Source organism: Triticum urartu, chromosome 3A (genome assembly GCF_056163025.1).
Source record: "Triticum urartu cultivar PI428250 chromosome 3A, HENAU_Tu73, whole genome shotgun sequence".
NCBI lineage: Eukaryota > Viridiplantae > Streptophyta > Magnoliopsida > Poales > Poaceae > Triticum > Triticum urartu.
In genome coordinates this window covers 525765866-525780269 of record NC_141875.1, presented here as the reverse complement: position 1 = coordinate 525780269, position 14404 = coordinate 525765866, and positions in this window count along the sequence as shown.

Sequence of the window (14404 nt, the reverse complement as noted above, 5' to 3'; positions counted from 1 at the left end):
CGCCTCCAGCAACGAGCCGTGCCCGCCCGAGCCGACTGCCGCCGGAGGTGATCAAGCCGAGACCGCCCAGCCGGCCGCCCCAATATCCAACACAGCCGTCTCCTCCGATCCTTCGAACCCGTTTGCTGCCTCCTAGGCTCCCACCTTATCCTTGTTTTATCTATTTTAATAGTCTTTGAAGAACTTGTTAATTCGCACAATGTCGGATTTCGGGTTCCGGCAGGCCCTTGAGGTTCGAACACTGGGGTGCGCGGGGAGATTTCGCCTTCTACCTACCTGCACCCCTCCGCCTCGCTAAGATCTAAGCTATGGAAAGAACAGCACAAGAGACACAGGGTTTATACTGGTTCAGGCCAGCGTTGTGGTGTAATACCCTACTCCAGTGTGTGGTGTGGTGGATTGCCTCTTGGGCTGATGATGATGAGCAATACAAGGAAGAACAGCCTCGCGAGGGTCTGTTCTTGGCAGAGGGGATGAACTGCTAGGAGGAGTTCAGTCACCCTTCTCTCTCTCTCTTCTCGATTCTCTCTTCTTGATTCCGATTTCGATCCCAGCTTGTTTCTGGGTTGGCCGATTCTAGATCCCCTCTACCCTTGGGGTGGCTAGTCCTATTTATAGGCAAAGGCCCTGGGCCTCTTCCCAAATATTGAGCGGGAAGGGTGCCAACAATTGGCCATTTTGAAGGGGAACATCTGGTACACTTATCCTGACTAAAGTTGGTCCTCGCCTGCCAAAGGCTCTGGTGGTGACGCTGGCTTGGGCTCCACAATGACTTCCTCCCTGCCGTTGGACTGGTCTTGGTCTCGTTGCACCGAAATGGGTGCCTTTGCTTGATGCTCTCGCCTACACTTGCTCCCTTTGCACCAAAGACGAAAGGAGGACACTGCGTGGCTGGCGCCCGCCTGGCGCCTTTGGTCGTCATGGCTTGCGTCACGGGCACCTTGTGAGGTACCCCGCCTTGATCTCTCCGCCTCCTCGCGAGCCAGCCTGATGAGGCCGTGCCTGAGGAAGCTCCGTGTCGTCCGCCCCGCGAGGCTTGGCCCCTCGCGAGGGTCTTGGGTCTGCGTTGATGAGGATGGGCCGCGCTGGGCCCCCTTTTGAGCCACGCCGCAGGCCGCAGGCAGGCAAGTCTGGGGACCCCCGTTCCCAGAACGCCGACAGTAGCCCCCGGGCCCAAGGCGCGCCCGGACTTGGCCGTGCAGGGAGGCGAAAGGGCAAGAGCAAAGCACCGCGGGCCCTAACAGCCTGCGGCCTTGGGCGTCGTGGGGTGGTTGACTGGACGTGGGCGCCTCAGCAACCGCGCGAGTTGATAAGGGAGCGGCATCTGCCTAGGTTTTGCTTTTTTTTGCTTTCTCCGGTTGCTGCTCAGATCCCCTTTCCTGCGCCTCTCCTTCCTTCCTCCAAAATTTCTAGATCTACTCCGACCGCGTGACCTAGGAAGCAATGACGCCTCGTCAGTCCCCGATCGGACCTTGGCACTCATCTGCCCTGGACTCGCCGAACGTGTCGGAGGCGAGCCTCACCCGGTTGCGCCGGATGGTGGCGGCGCAGGGCATTGACAGGGCGAAGGTGTTCAAGGCCGGCTCCGCCACCCCTGAGGGCCAAGGGAGCACCTTCTATCCGTTTTTTATAAGCGCCATTGCTGCTGGCCTGGTGCCTCCCTTCTCCGAGTTCTTCTTCTCTGTCCTCTGCCATTATAAGCTACAGGCTCTACATCTCCACCCCAACTCCGTCCTTCTCCTGGCAATCTTTGCCTATTACTGCGAGGCTCACGTAGGGGTGCAGCCCTCAGTGGCCTTGCTGCGCCACTACTTCTACCTCCGGACCTCTCGCGGTCCTGCTTCCGCGTGCGCGAGCTTCATCGCGTACGGTGGCGCCATTGCCATTTCGAACCCCGGGAAAAGGATTGAGGGCTTCAGGAGCAAGTGGGTCTTGGCAGATGCTGGGCGCATCCACCCTTGGCTGATCTTGCCCACGGAGCAACCCACGAGCTCCAGTGATTGGTGTCGAGCGGAGCTCGCGGACCCCCGCGCGAAGCTTGTGTTGGAGAAGATGGACGCGGATCTGAGGCCGGCCAACATGGTGGCGGCGAAGCTGACCGGCGCGTCGCTGCTGAGGGAATTCCTGGAGCACCAGATGGCTCCGCTTCGGTAGTACTCACTTCCCATGTGGAGGCCCCATCCGAGCCCCGCGGCCTTGGCCGATGAAGATCTGGCTGCGGTCCTCCAATCTCTGGTCAGGGGCGATGTGGCGAGGTTGATGGGCGCTCCTACGCCCTTGTTCCTCCGCGACGACTGGGAGCAGGTGGTGGAGTCCATGCCCATCTTCAACGGGGACGGGCCCGTGCCCATGGAAACTCCCGGGGAATCGGTGGACGTGTCCTCCGACGACTCCAGCGAAGAGGAGGAAGGAGGGGTGCGGGAAAAGGGGCCTGACTCCGAGGCAACTGACGGAGAGTCGAGGGCTCCCCTCCCCCGGTGCAGGTCCCGTGCTCTCCGCCTCTCTCCGAGCAATGACGACGAGGATGATGACGAGCAGGACGGCGGGAGCTTTCCCCCGATCCCGAAGAAGGACAGGACCGGGCTGATCTCCCGTGGGTCTGCCCCGGCCCCGAGGCGGGCCGCAGACACGCCTTCCGCTCCCGAGCTTCCCAAGGTTGACCCTTCCAGCCGGCTTTCAGGCTTCAAATTTGGCCGGAGGCTGCCTGAGCTCACTGGCGACGACCCGTAAGCGCTTGATTCTTGTCTTTATTTCTTGTTCTGCTGCTGAGGCTTGACGTCCACATCTCTTGGACAGGCTAGCGCCCGCAGCAAAGAAGCCGAAGGGAGCTCCTGAGGTTCCATCCGTGGCAGCGCCTCTGCCCGCGAAGGAAGGTGACCGCGACGCACGGGCTTCTCCTGCCCGGTCATCCTCACGAGGCCTGGCTGAGCCGGCTGGGGCGAGCTCAGCTCCCATGGCCCAAGTGACTCCCGAAGTGCCTTTGCCTGCTGCCGCCACTTCAGCCGTTGGGGCGCAGCAAGCTCTGCCTCAGGATGCTGTGGTCGCACTGCCGCCTTCTCCTCCTACTCCACCGACTGCTGTCTCTCCGACTCCTCCTGCCGTTCTGGATCGTGCTGCGGCAGGATCTTCTCAGCACCGACCCTCGCTTGGTGGCCGGGCGCTTGGAGCTGGCATCGGGATGGATTCGCTCCGACGCTTCGATTCGGGCGGCGCTGGTCCAGGCCTCGACGGCTTGCGATGAGGAGAGGCAGGCCATCCTTGAGGCGAAGGCTGCTCGTGACGCAGCCCTGGGGGAGGTGGTCGACGTCCGTGGTCGCTGCAAGGCGCTGGAGGACGAGCTGCAAGGCCTGTGGGACCAGCTCGCGAAAGAGGCCCGCCTTCGCCAAGAGCAGGAAGAAGGCGTGAAGGCTCGTGAGGCGGCCGTCAAGGAGAGGGAGGTCAAGCTCAGGAGGCGCCGTGACCGCCTAGGCGTGCTGGAGCAGGAGTTGGGGGCGAGGAAGGTCGAGCTGGACGACAAGGCCCAGGTTCTTGCCGAGGACCGCGTGGCCTTCGCGGAGATGGAGGCGAAGGCTCGCTCCTCGCTGAGGACGCTTTACGACAGCGGCCTGGAGAGCCCGCTGGCTGGCCCCGAGGACGGCCCCGCCAAGCTGCTTCCCTTCCTGATTCGCGCTCTTGAAGATGTCGCCCTTGGCCTTGGCCCCACGGCCGAGGCCGAGGCGCGTGTCCTGTCTTCTGCAGCGCTGACGCGGGTCCTCACCCACATCTACCTTCGCGATCCCGGCGTCGACCTCGATAGCCTGCTGGAGCCAGTAAGCGGCGAGCGTGCCACTACCGCTGCCGAGGCCGTGAAGGGTCGCGCGGAGGCTCTACTGGGGAAGTTCCGGGCCTTCAGCACCAAGCCGAAGCAAGGCACTACCGACCCTGCTGCTCCATGAGGCGAACCCACTCCCCGCTGCTCCACCGCCGACAAGTGACTCCGTTGTGGCTCCTGTCCTGCCTTTAATTCCTGCACATGTATCATGCCTCGGGGAGACGTTTAAACTTGCGTTTGGCATTGAGATAACAGTGTGGACTGTAATATTTTCTTTTGAATTCCTTGAAATTTACGCTTTTCCTTCCTACTTGCTTATGTTCTATGCCGGCAGAGCCGGCCCCGCGCATACCTCGGCCGCCGTTAGCCCTGACCGGAAACCAGGACGGGACCAAGGAGTGAGGGGCTACGTGACAAGTTAGGCTCCTGAGTCGCGATGCTCAGGAGTCCCCCTTGGCGCACGAACAGCAAGTAGGGAGGTGTGATGTGGGTGGATCTACCGTTCTACGTCTGCAGAGCCTGGCCGCGCGCATACCTCAACCATCGTTAGCCTTTCGGAACTAAGGAGTGAGGGGCTACATGACCAGTTAGGCTCCTGAGTCGCGATGCTCAGGAGTCCCCCTTGACTCTCAAACGGCCTTCGTACCTTGGCTTCGCTCGGGGAGAGACGCGCGACGAACCAGGCCCGGGGGGGCCTGGCTGGGTGGCGTGCGTCTGGGCGTGACCCAGGTGCAGCCCCCGTGCCCAGCCCCCTCGCGCGGCACTCCCGAGGGGAGGCGTTACGATGAGGCTAGACACTGAGCTCTGGGATCCCTGAGGTTGATGCGGCTCGGGGGCCGCCCTCAGTTGTTTATCACCAGCGTGGAGCATAGCGCTTCCGTATGTGTACGGGTATAGCCGCTCCTCGGCAGTGTCGTCAGCCAGCGTGGAGCATGTTGCTTCCACTGGTACGTGGGAGGGGGCTCCCCTCCGGGAGGAGCCCCCGGGGCGTGTACAGCCCCGCCCTGACACGTGGCTGGCACGGTAGGGCCTGGTGAGGTGTATCTGGGCACCTGTGAGCCAGCGCGGGACTCACGGGGCCCTACCTCTAGGCGGGTTGCGCCTGGCACTGGGCCTTATCTTGTGATGTGTCCCTACAAATTTTGTTAGATGCCGGCACTCTACGTCCTTGGGTCCCGGCCCTCGAGCTGGTCTCAGCCGTCGCTGGTATGCCAGGTCGCGATGCCGTGGACAAGGCCAAAGGGTGAGGGCTGGAGAGCCAGTAAGAGCCCTGAGTCACGATGCTCAGGTACCCCCCCCCCTTTAACGTGCAAGTGGTCGGCATGGAGAAGAAGAGGTGCCGCGGACAGGCATCAAAAAATCAAGCATGGTGGGTCGAACGCATAGTCGGAAATAAACGCAAAAGGGATACATGCCGCTGGGTCTGGCCCGAGCGACTTGGGGGATGATGCAGCCCGAGGGGCGCCCCCAACAAGGTAAGCTAACAACATGAAATAAAAGGGATACAAGCCGCAGGGACGGACCCACGCGGCCTGGGAATAATGCAGCCCTGGGGGGCGCTCCCAGCTGGAAATGAGACTTGAAAGATGTCACCTGATGATGTTGAGGATGAAGGAGTGTTGATGTCGCAGACTCGGTGGGCTGCGGAAGCCGATCCTCACGAGCCCCCAGGCCCAGGGACCTCGGGAGGCTCCGAAGGCGCTGGTGGCTCCTCGCGGACCATCTCCATCTCCGCCAGGGCTGCGGAACGCCTGGCCTCTTGAGCCTCCATGATACCCCTCGTGAGGCGCTGGTACGTGGCAGCCGCGTTCGGCAAGCCGTAAGGCATGTGAACGTAGCTGTGGGGTGGACCTTCGCAGCGCCCCACTCGCGAAGGCCAGAGGCGCTCCAGAGAGGCGACTCGATTGAGCCCTGGTATGTCGATGCAGACGCGCAGCCCACCATCCTCGCCTGGATGGGCAGCCACAGCTGGTAGGCGGCGGCCGCCCTTCATGACTCTTGACTCCTGTAGCTCCTGAATGGCCTTGCTGACGAACTCCTGAGGGTCTGGCTCTCCTTGCCTTACTCCTTCTTGAGGGAAACGTGCTTCGAAACACGCCTCCATGTGGTGCCCAAGTGCCTCCCTCATGACCTTAGCCAGGTCGGTGGCCCTCCAGGGGAGAGCCCCCGAGCCCTGCCTGAGGAGGCCGCCGGGCGCGCTTTCCTAGGCGATGGTAGGAGGTTCCCCCTGGGCAGGCGCGGGCCCTGAGGGGCCTGGCTCCTGAGGGGCCGGGCCGGACGATGTCTTCTTCTTGGGGGCGGTCTCGGGAAGCCTCCTGCTTCCGCGATCCGGGTCTTCTAGTGATGCGGCCTGAAAGGCTCGTTCCAGGGAACACACCGCGTCCTTCTCTTCACAGGGCACCGTGATGACTCCGCCACTTCCTGGCATCTTGAGGATGTTGTAGCCGTGGTGAGTTACGGCCATGAACTTGGCCAGCGTTGGGTACCCAAGGATGGCGTTGTACGGCAGGCGAATGTGAGTGACGTCGAAGTCGATGAGCTCGGTGCGGTAGTTGTCGCATGCCCCGAAGGTGACAGGGAGGCGGACCTGCCCAATTGGGACCGTGGAGCCGTCGGTGACTCCGGAGAAAGGCTTGGTTGGCTGAAGCTGGTTGTAGGGCACTTGGAGATTGTTGAACGTTTCCACGGACAGGACGTTGAGCCCTGCCCCGCCATCGATGAGGGTCCTGGTGACCACCACGTTGCTGATGATTGGGGAACAAAGCATCGGGAGGACCCCGGCTGTGGCCGCACACTTGAGCTGATCTGCTGAGCTGAACATGATGGCGCACGCCGACCACCTGAGAGGGCGCGTGGCTTCGAGCTTGGGGATGACTGCATTCACTTCGCGGGTGAACTGCTTGAAGATGCGTTGAGAGGCTGGGGCTTGAGCCCCGCCCAGGATGCAGGCGACCGCGCGCGGCTCCTGGAAGCCCCCAGCCCCCTCGTCCTGATGGCGGTCCTCGTTTCTCCTTGGCTGCGGCGGCAGCGGAGGGAGGCCTGCGTTGCCTTGCGGGCGATCCTCGCGAGGCTGATCCCTCCAGTCTCCCTCGCGAGGCGGGTCTTGCCAGCGATCCTCGCGAGGTCAATCGCGCCACCCTTGGCGCGGGCAGCGGTCTTCCCAGCGTCCTGCGTTCCTTCCTCCTCCTCGACTGTAGCCCCGGTCACCGCGGTCGGGGCGACGGCCGGTCCTTCCTTCTCGCACGGCTCGGAGCTCTTGACATTCGTTGGTGTTGTGGGTGTGGAGGTCGTGGTACACACAGTACCGACTGCCCTTGGAAGATTCGGGCTGATCTCTGCCCCGCTTGGTGTCTGGTTCTGCTGCGAGCACGGCAGCCCCCTTGCGCTTCACATCCTTGGCCTTGGGCTTCTTCTCTTCTGGGTCTGCGGCAGGCAGCTCGAGGAGGGAGAGACGCCCTTCCTCAGCCCTGGCGCACTTGGTTGCCAAGTTGAACAACTCCAAGGAAGTGCACAGGTCTTCATGCATCGCCAGCTCCTCCTTCATCTTGACATCGCGCACGCCGTCGGAGAAGGCTGAGATGATGGCCTCCTCGGTCACCTTGGGAATCTTGAGGCGTGCGTTGTTGAAGCGCTGGATGTACTTCTGCAGGGTCTCTCCGGGTTGTTGCTTGATGTGGTGCATGTCGCTCACGGCGGGTGGCCGGTCGCGAGTACCTTGGAAGTTGGCGATGAAGCGGGTGCGCATCTCGTCCCAGGAGGAGATCGTGCCTGGAGCCAGGTTCAGGAGCCAGGTGCGGGCCCCGTCCTTGAGCGCCATGGGAAACCAGTTCGCCATGACCTTCTCATCTCCGTTGGAAGCTTCGATGCTCAGCTCATAGAGCTGGAGGAACTCCGCAGGGTCGGCCGTGCCATCGTAACGAGGAGGCAGGTCTGGCTTGAACTTGCCGGGCCACGCGACGCTGCGTAGCTCGGTGGTGAAGGCACGGCAGCCTGCTGTGGCCACGGTCGGCCTTGGGTGATGGAGAGCTTGGTCTTGCATGTCCCCACGCGCTGCAGCTGGGAGTAGCGCGGGGTCTTGACGTGCGGGAGCAGGAGCATGGTCGTGACGTGCTGGAGCAGGGAGCGCCCGGGCAGCTTCTTGCGGGATAGGGACTTCTTGGCAGCTCTGCTCTTGCCGCGCTGGCACCTGACGGAGCGGGTTCCGCCCAGGGGCCATGCGCCTTGGAGCCATGGCGCCTTCTTGAGGAGGAGGCGGCTGGGGCGCCGCCGGAGCTTCGTCGCCCACGCGGGGCGGGGTGCGGTGCAGCGGAACGGACGGCGCAGGAGAGCCCCTTGCGGCGCGGACGAGCTCGGCGATGCGGTCGAGCCATTCTTCGTAGACATCGTCAACGGGATGGTAGCGCAGGCGCTCGTTTGCCGCGATGAGCGCAGCTCGAGCCTCCATGGGTGCGCGGAGCACGCGGGACGAAGAACCAGCTGGGGTGAGCGAGGGAGTAGCGGTGCGGCCGTCTTGCCGCATGGAGGGATGCTGAGATGATGCTTGCTGCTCGTCCCCCGCCGGGCCGGTGGCGGCGTTGACGGCAGGTGACGGGGAACGGCAAGGACGCCCGCCGACAGGAGCCGTCTGGGCAACACGGGAAGCGAGAGCGGCCCGGCGCTCGGCGCGGGCCCGACGAGCGTCAGACATGGACGTGATGGTCGGAGGAGAACGGGGTGGTGGGAGACGAATTCCGGCGCACCCCTACCTGGCGTGCCAAATGTCAGATTTCGGGATCTGGCAGACCCTTGAGGTTCGAACACTGGGGTGCGTGTGGAGATTTCGCCTTCTACCTACCTGCACCCCTCCGCCTCGCTAAGATCTAAGCTATGGAAAGAACAGCACAAGAGACACAGGGTTTATACTGGTTCGGGCCACCGTTGTGGTGTAATACCCTACTCCAGTGTGTGGTGTGGTGGATTGCCTCTTGGGCTGATGATGATGAGCAATACAAGGAAGAACAGCCTCACGAGGGTCTGTTCTTGGCTGAGGGGATGAACTGCTAGGAGGAGTTCAGTCACCCTTCTCTCTCTCTCTCTTCTCGATTCTCTCTTCTTGATTCCGATTTCGATCCCAGCTTGTTTCTGGGTTGGCCGATTCTAGATCCCCTCTACCCTGGGGGTGGCTAGTCCTATTTATAGGCAAAGGCCCTGGGCCTCTTCCCAAACATTGAGCGGGAAGGGCGCCAACAATTGGCCATTTTGAAGGGGAACATCTGGTACACTTATCCTGACTAAAGTTGGTCCTCGCCTGCCAAAGGCTCTGGTGGTGATGCTGGCTTGGGCTCCACAATGACTTCCTCCCTGCCGTTGGACTGGTCTTGGTCTCATTGCACCGAAACAGGTGCCTTTGCTTGATGCTCTCGCCTGCGCTTGCTCCCTTTGCTCCAAAGAGGAAAGGAGGACACTGCGCGGCTGGCGCCCGCCTGGCGCCTTTGGTCGTCATGGCTTGCGTCACGGGCACCTCGTGAGGTACCCCGCCTTGATCTCTCCGCCTCCTCGTGAGCTAGCCTGATGAGGCCGTGCCTGAGGAAGCTCCGTGTCATCCGCCCCGCGAGGCTTGGCCCCTCGCGAGGGTCTTGGGTCTGCATTGATGAGGATGGGCCGCGCTGGGCCCCCTTTTGAGCCACGCCGCAGGCAGGCAAGTCTGGGGACCCCCGTTCCCAGAACGCCGACACACAATTCCACCCGCGGGGTGTATTTTGAACTTCTGCTCGAAGGTTCGGCAAAGGGACTTTGTTATGTAAATATTCATCTGACTTCTATCTTTTCTTGCTCATTGCTCTTTTGGCTTTTTCCTTTGCCGCCTTCCCTCAGTTGCCGTCTTCGTCAGTCGGACAGCCGCTCTGCGGACTGCTGCTGGATCAAATTCTTGGTCACTTTGGGAAGGCAAGTACTTAGCCGTTTTAGAGTTGTTTAGCAAGTCGGATAGAAGGCGGCAAGCCGACTGCTTAAGAGTCGGTTTGCGAAAAAAGGCTGGAAGCCGGATTTAAGCTATGTTTATGCTTTGAGTCCTTAGCCATTTTTCGTGTGGACGCCCATTCTTCCTTACTCCTGCCCACCAGACAGTCACTCTGCGAGCTGCGGCTTCTGACAAGAGACGGCTTAGGCGCCACACACTACTTGTCCGGCTGCAGGAAGCATTTCATAGCGCAAGGCGGCAAGTCCCCGGGCCGACTAGTCGAACCCGGTGCCAAGCGGCATAACAAAAATTAACATACTCGAAGGCATAATTCTTATCATATAGATAAAAGAGGGCAGTCCCCGAGCTCTTCTCGGGGGGGCCCGAAGTCTTGGTACTTTTAATACAAAAGGTAGCGTGGTACATACTGTGTTTAACTGTAAAATTTTCGGAGGAGATTTGCATTCCATGGACGCTCTGTCTCTTTGCCGGAGTCATCCCTCTTGCGTGCTCGGGGCTTCTGAGCGTCGATCGGGTAGTAGGAGTCATTGCCTAGCACTTTGCTGATGATGAAGGGGCCTTCCCAAGGCGCCGACAGCTTGTGCTGGCCGGCTGTTCGCTGGATCAGTCGGAGCACAAGGTCGCCCTCTTGGAAAGATCTCGGCCTGACCTTGCTGTTGTAGTATCTGCGCAGGCTCTGCTGGTAGATGCTGGACCGGCTGAGTGCCAACAGCCGGCCCTCTTCCAGCAGATCGATGGTGTCTTGACGTGCTTCTTCTGCTTCTTCCTCGGTGTACATGGTGACTCGCAGGGAATCGAACTCTATGTCCGTTGGGATGACGGCTTCAGCACCGTAGACGAGGAAGAAAGGCGTGAAGCCGGTTGACTTGTTTGGAGTCATGCGCAGACTCTAGAGGACGGCTGGCAACTCATCGAGCCAGCAGCCAGCCGAGCGCTCCAGAGGCTCGACTAGTCGGGGCTTGATGCCGAACAGGATGAGGCCGTTTGCTTGCTCCACCTGGCCGTTTGACTGTGGATGGGCGACGGACGCTAGGTCCAGTCGGATGCCCTGTGTCGCGCAGAAACGGGCCAAGGCGCCTTTGGCGAAATTTGTGCCGTTGTCGGTGATGATGCTGTGTGGTACGCCATACCAAATTGTGATGTCGGAGATGAAAGTCACGGCAGTTGGACCATTCAGCTTCTTGATTGGCTTCGCTTCTATCCACTTGGTGAACTTGTCCACCGCGACAAGTAAGTGAGTTAAGCCACCTTGTCCCGTCTTGAATGGTCCCACCATGTCTAGGCCCCAAACTGCGAAGGGCCAGGCAATGGGGATGGTCTTGAGTGCAGAAGCCGGCTGATGCGGCTTGGAGCGGAACTTCTGGCACCCTTTGCATTTTTGGACCAATTCCTTGGCCTCTTCTAAGGCCGTTGGCCAGAAGAAACCGTGTCGGAAGGCTTTGGCGACGAGTGCTCTTGAAGCCGCATGGTGGCCGCACTCGCCTTGATGGATGTCTTTGAGAATTGATTGGCCTTGCTCTGGCTCTACGCAGCGCTGGTAGACACTAGTGACGCTGCGCCTGACCAGCTCTCTATTGACTATGGTGTAGGCTGCCGCTCGGCATTGTACTTGCTAAGCTAAGATCTCATCAGTCGGCAGCTCTTTGCTCACCAGGAATTTGAGGATGGGCTAGGCCCATGAGGGTGCTGCTATTTCTTCGACTGCCAGAACTGCGACTTGGACGAGGGCGGCTGGGCTGGGAGGTTGCAGGCTGGAGTCAGCAACCGCTTGCTGGATTAATGAAGTCCCCGGGCCGACTGGTGCAGCCCTCGGGCCGAGTTCTGGAGTCTTCGGGCTGGCCGCCGCAGTCCCCGGGCCGGGTTCTGCAGTCCCTGGGCCGGCTTCGACTGTGGCGGCTTTGGAGCCATCTGCCAAAATCCTCGTACCGTCTGCTGGAGCTCTGGAGTCGGATCCGACTTCTTCGGGGGGAGCCGGCACAAAGATGGAGTCTGATTCTGGTGAAGGCTTGACAGACGGCTTGAGGAGGCGCTGAAGGGCGACGCCGGATGGTATTGCTTGGCGGGTAGAGCCAATTCGCGCCAGGGCGTCTGCTTGGTCGTTGTCGTTTCTTGGCACATGGAGGAACTCGCACCCCTCGAAATATCCACTGAGTTGCCGCACGAGGAAATGGTAACTCGCCATGTTTGCATCCTTGGCGTCCCAGTCGCCAGATGACTGCTGGACCACTAAGTCTGAGTCGCCATAACACAGGATCCGGCGAATGCCAAGTTCTTTGGCAAGCCAGAGCGCGTGAATGAGCGCCTCGTATTCGGCGACGTTGTCGGAGGCGGGAAAGTGGATTTGCAGTGCGTATTTGAGCTTGTCGCCTTTAGGAGAAGTGAGGACAACGCCGGCTCCCAAGCCGGTGCGCATCTTGGAGCCGTCGAAATGCATCCGCCAATGGGTGGAGTCGGGCTCTGGTGGTAGGTACTGGGTCTCGGCCCAGTCAACGAGGAAGTCGGCCAGTGCTTGTGACTTGATGGCGGTGCGGGGCTGGTAGTAGATGGTGTAGGGAGCCAACTCTATGGCCCATTTGGCCACTCGGCCAGAAGCATCTCGGCTTCCGATGATCCCGGCAAGTGGGGACGTGCAGACCACAGTGATTGGATGCTCTTGAAAGTAAGGCTTGAACTTCTTGGCGGCAAAGTGCACGCCATAGCACATCTTCTGGTAGTGGGGGTAGTTCTGCTTGGAGGTCGACAGTACTTCGCTCAGGTAATATACCGGTCTCTGGACAGGTAGTGCCTTGCCTTCCTCCTTGCATTCCACTACAATGACTGTGCTGACTACCCGGCTAGTGGCGGCGATGTACAGGAGCATGGGCTCCTTAGGAGTCGGAGCCGCCAGAACGGGTGGAGTAGTCAACATCTTCTTCAACTGGAGAAAGGCTTCGTCCGCCTTGTGGTTCCACTCGAAAAAAGTGGTCTTCTTCATGAGCTGGTATAAGGGGAGAGCTTTCTCGCCCAGCCGACTGATGAATCGGCTGATGGACGCCAAGCAACCAGTGAACTTTTGCACGTCCAGCAGTCGGCTGGGTACCTCCATCCTCTCAATGGCCTTGATCTTTACAGGGTTGCACTCTATGCCGTGTTCAGAGACCAGGAAGCCAAGGAGTTGGCCGGCTGGTACTCCGAAGATGCACTTCTCAGGGTTGAGCTTGATCTGGAATCGGGGCAGGTTCTCAAAGGTCTCCTTGAGGTCTTCTAGCAGTGTTACATGCTTCTCCGTCTTCACCACCACATCGTCCACGTAAACGTGGGCGTTTCTGCCGAGTTGCTTGAGGAGGCACTTCTGCATGCAACGCTGAAAGGTGGCGCCGGCATTCCTCAAGCCGAACGTCATGGTCAGGTAGCAGAAGGCTCCAAACGGTGTGATGAAGGAGGTCTTCAGTCGGTCAGCCGGGTTCAGCTTGATCTGGTGATATCCTGAATATGCATCTAAGAAGCTCAACAACTCGCATCCGGCTGTGGAGTCTATCACCTGATGAATTCTTGGCAAAGCAAACGGGTCCTTGGGGCAAGCCTTGTTGAGGCTTGTGTAGTTAATACACATTCGCCACTGCTTGTTCTTCTTCAGTACCAGGACCGGGTTGGCTAGCCACTCTGGAAAGAATACTTCCATAATGAAGCCGGCTGCTAGGAGTCGGGCTATCTCTTCTCCGACAACTCTTCTCTTTTCTTCTGATAGGCGGCGCAAGGGCTGCCTGACTGGCTTCGCATCAGATCGGAAATGTAACTTGTGCTCAGCGAATTCCGTCGGTACACCTGGCATGTCTTTGGGGGACCATGCGAAGATGTCCCGATTCTCACGACGGAAATCGACATGCTCGCCTTCCTATTTGCTGTCGAGATTTGCGCCTACGACAGCGTACCTCTCTGGGTGCTCCGGATCCAAGGGTATCTTCTTTGTCTCTTTGACCGGCTTGAACGAACCCTCAGCCTCTGACTCCTTGGGGTTAGGCGACACCTCTAGCTGCTTGATAGCCATCGCCACAACCCGGTCAAGGAGCCGCTTCTCGGCCGCAATCACTAGGGACTCGGCCAACCGACTACTTTCAGCCGCACAGGCAGACGACTTACGGTAGTCGCCGGCTACGGTCAGAATCCCCTTGGAACTAGGCATCTTCATCTTGAGGTAGGCGTAGTGGGGGACCTCCATGAACTTGCCCAAGGCGGGTCGGCCAAGTAATGCATGGTATGGGCTCTCGAGATCCACCACCTCAAACCAAACTGACTCTCGGCGGAAGTGATCTTTGTCTCCAAAGAGGATGTCCATCAAGATCTTGCCGATTGGTGAGCAGGAAAGGCCAGGAACAATGCCGTGGAATACAGTCCAGCTGTTTCGAAGCTGTCTTTGCTTGATTCCTAACTTCTCCATGGTGTCCTTGTACAGGATGTTGATGCTGCTGCCTCCGTCTATCAGAACTCGCGAGAAATGAGCAGCTCGTCTATCCGTGGCAAAGGTGGCATCCAAGACCAAGGCATAGGAGCCCGGACTCGGCATCACCTCTGGGTGATCAGCTCTACTCCAGCTGATAGGCTTCTCGGACCAGTGCATGAATTCTGGTGTCTCTGATGCTACTGCATTCACCTCT